The following is a 3,927-nucleotide window of genomic DNA, read 5'->3' as shown; positions in this document are numbered from 1 at the left end:
GAAATATATTTCTGTAGGAGACAAGAAGTAATCACTTTTTGCTTCTAATGTTGTTGAGCAGGTTGTCAAGAAGATCATGAGAATGGATGCAGCAGAACCTTTCAATACGCCAGTGGATCCAGTGTCTCTCGGAATCCCGGTAAGTAATATCTTTTTATGATGAACTTTGAAAATTTAAGTGCTATGCATCTCCTATTTATAAAGCTTAAGTTCCTGCCAACAAGAAACAGATTCACACACATGTATTGAGGGTTATTAATTATATTGTAGATATAATCATCAGGAATGTCATTAAAGACCTATAGGAATCTAAAGACTGAAACTATTTTAGCTCCTATATGCATTTATCTAATATAATAAATGTATTACAGTATCAGTTAAACTGGTTTTTTCAGTTGAACAGCCCTTTCCAGGCCTATCTTTCTTGAGTTTTTCCTTTATTTTTAAGAACCGCAGCAAAGACCTATTGTTGTCCTACTGTCACATTAGGAAGTACATAAAGATGGTAATGCCTTTCTGCTTCCTCTTTAATGGTTTATATTTTCTTGGAAGCTATGCTGTTCATTCCCCTTTGTTTTTCATATCTAAGGACGTGGTAGTTTTTCTTTTCATAGCTGCAATCATGCTGTTTCTCCTTTAATGACATTTTAGGTTGTCTCTTTTTTAAAGTCTAACAAAATATGCAGTCATTTTATTTTTGTTGGTACAGATTAGATTAGGTTGGATAATTTAATAAGCAAAGGAAAATAGTATAATTCTCTATTAGACACTGCTACTGCTAGCTTGTTTTGCTTTTTTGTTTTTGTTTTTTTAAGTAAATTTTATTAACTTTATCTACAGATTTACATCCGTACTCAGCCCATCACAAAATTACCAACCTCACTCTGCCATTTCGGAAACCAAAGTTATAGGTCAGTATCAAAGTCACAAAATGTCTACATAGATGACTAGAAACAATGACTAAATAAGAAACCAAGGTACTATAACCTAATGAAACATAACCAAGCCTTAAAACCAAATCAGGCATCAAACGATGATAGAGGATATGAATCCTTCATACTCAAACAAGGTTGCATAGAGGGCTTAAAATCACATTGGATGTGCCTCTCAATGTGAGTTAAGCGCGCTTCCAATCTGTCCAGACTGTCCCGCTGCTTCCACTGATTACGTTGAATGTCATTGAGAAAGGAGATAATGTCATTCTTGTCCTCATGCTTCTCCTTTAACACTCTCCCAAGTAAGGTCTTTAACTGCCAATGAAGCGTGACCGTCTGCAAATACTGATCCCTTTGTCCCTAGTATGATCAGGGTTGAGAAGCCATTGGGACACCTCCTCCAATAGCTTTGAATCCGAATAAGCATGTTGCTCTTGTGCATCCTAAGCCTCCAATCTTTGAATCTTTGCTCGGGTGCTATAGGAGGTTGCCGAGCAATAATTGACTGCAGCCTCCAGTGCCTATGATTGGGTACGACATCAAATGGGTTGACCCCTTCCACCTGCCCCACAACAACCTCACATATTTTTCTGAGGCATAATTCTCCCTCCAGACAGAATAACCACCCCCATACTCTTAGCAAGAGGCACCTCCAATATCAAAAGGACACCTTGTCAACCCTTCTCCCGCGGCAAATGTAGAAGCTAGAGCCACACCCAGAACTTCCCCCGCCACTGTAGATATCCCCAAGTTCCAACCTTAACAACTCAAACTGGTCTAAAACACCCAATTCTAACAGACCAATAACCCGCCACGAAACCCACTACCAACACTAGGAAAAGAATTCCATGAATACTTCCACAGAGAACCAAAAGATCCAGAATTACAAATCCTTTGTCCCAATTCCCAACCCTTCCAACTCAGTAAATCAAAACAATAGCAGAACGCCAACCAGACCCTACAAAATTGGAAACACCAAATAGATGACCAACTAGATCAATAGGATTAGCAATACATGGCAGAGGAAAAAGGATTACCCATTTAAGACCACCAAGACGCACCAATACAATGCTGCTACGAGATGTCGATCCAGACTTATTGTTAAAATTTGCAACTAGGGAAAAATTCCATGTGGGTCATCTTATTTATGGCAGCTGATATTTTTCTTGGATCCCTCTCATCGGGAGGTGTAGGATTGATCTAAAGATCATCCAATTCTGATAAGTATTCATGGAGTTATGAATTTAATTGTGTTATAAGACAATTCGTCAAGGTTGGCCAACAACCAAATAACCCACACATGTGCTCCACGATTTAGTATAAAAAGAGGTGACTTGATAGTCATTTCTACACACACCTCTCTCTTGATTTCTCTCCACTCGCTTTGGGTTTTAGTGGAAGAGAGATCTAGGAGGAGGATGCCCTAGCCGCAGTCTGCCCTAACCAAGAGGACACAATCAAGTTAGGAAGAAGAGAAGACCTATACGCTGGTCTCTACGCAGTCAAGAAGGAGCCCTAACCTATACGCTGGTCTCTACGCAGTCTAGAAGGAAGCCTATAGTCCTATACGCTGGTCTCTATGCCCTAGACAACGTGGAAGGGTTGTATGGACAACGTAGGCTTGGAACCGTGGTTAGGAGGCTGCCCTAGACAGCGTGAAAGGGTTGTATGGACAACGTAGTCTTAGCCGCAGTTTGAAGGGTCAAAGGGACAACGTGGGGAAGCTTAAGGAGCAGCGTGGAGGGCTGTGGTAGGAACAACTGCTGTAGGTGACAACGGATCTGTTAAGGGCAAGTTTAGGGCTGTTTCTAGGTACGGTTAAGAGCAGGAAAGGCAAGCAGCCAGGCCGAGGAGAATAGGAGCAATACGCTGCTGTTTTGGGCACCATTCTGTGGAGGCAGCAGCTACAGGATTGATGTTGTGCTTGGCTGCAGGCCTAAGCACACAGCTGTGACTGTGTTAGGGGTGTTAAGGGCTGATACACATCCTAAGGAGGCAACGTTGCCAGGGAAGAAGCTTGCCAAGGTGGGCCGTAGTCCTTAAGGGGCTGTTTGTGGACTGATAGATGGGTGTGTAAGGTCTGCCAGATGCCCTAACCAGTCACAATATAAGCAGCAGTAAAGAGCAGTGTTGAAGGGACAACAGTGCTAGTAAATGGGACAGCAAAGGAATGCTAACAATAGGACAACAGCTATGACATGGCAGCAAAGGCACAATTGGGACAACAGCTATGACATGGCAGCAAAGGCTACAATAGGGCAGCAGCTATGACATGGCAGCAAAGGCACAATAGGACAACAGCTATGACATGGCAACAAAGGCACAATTGGGACAGCATCTATGACATGGCAGCAAAGGCTACAATAGGACAACAGTAAAAGCATGGTGTTGCAAACTCATTGGACAGTAGCAAGGTACAACAATGGCACATGGGACTGCTGTGGCAGCATGGTGCAACCATGGCACATGGGACAGCAGTGGTAGCATAAGGTGCAGCAGTATGATGAGTGCAGCATGGTCATGAGGTCCAACATAGTGATGATGGGTGCAGCATGGTGCAGCACAGTGATAGGTGAAGGAGTCACCTTGGAGAATCAGTTGAAGTAGCATGTCTTCAACTGAGTTCAGCTATCTCATGTATCATCTTCTTAGAGATGATCTATGCTCTTATTTAGATAAGTCAAAGTGTTGACTTTTGTTGTAAATGTACTATCTCTCTCTGCTGAACTATTGAAGAACATATAAGAAGAATTGATCAAGGGTTTCTCCACATTGGGGTTTGTCCTTGGCTAGCGCCACATCTTGTGTCCTCTTGTCTTGGCTTGTCTTCTGTAATTTATGTTTATGTTCTATCTGCAGTTTACTTTAATGCTGATGTGATTGCAAATCTGAAAAAGATATTGAGCTAACTGTGAAAATCGAAATAAATTGCTCTAAGCATAGATCATACCTAAAATTAACACTTATAAATGAGCCAATACCACTTTTAATC

Source organism: Pinus tabuliformis, chromosome 2_2 (genome assembly GCF_031772625.1).
Source record: "Pinus tabuliformis cultivar Carrire ecotype Pingquan chromosome 2_2, CPIR1, whole genome shotgun sequence".
In the NCBI taxonomy this organism is placed as follows: Eukaryota; Viridiplantae; Streptophyta; class Pinopsida; order Pinales; family Pinaceae; genus Pinus; species Pinus tabuliformis.
This window is presented reverse-complemented; position numbering follows the sequence as displayed.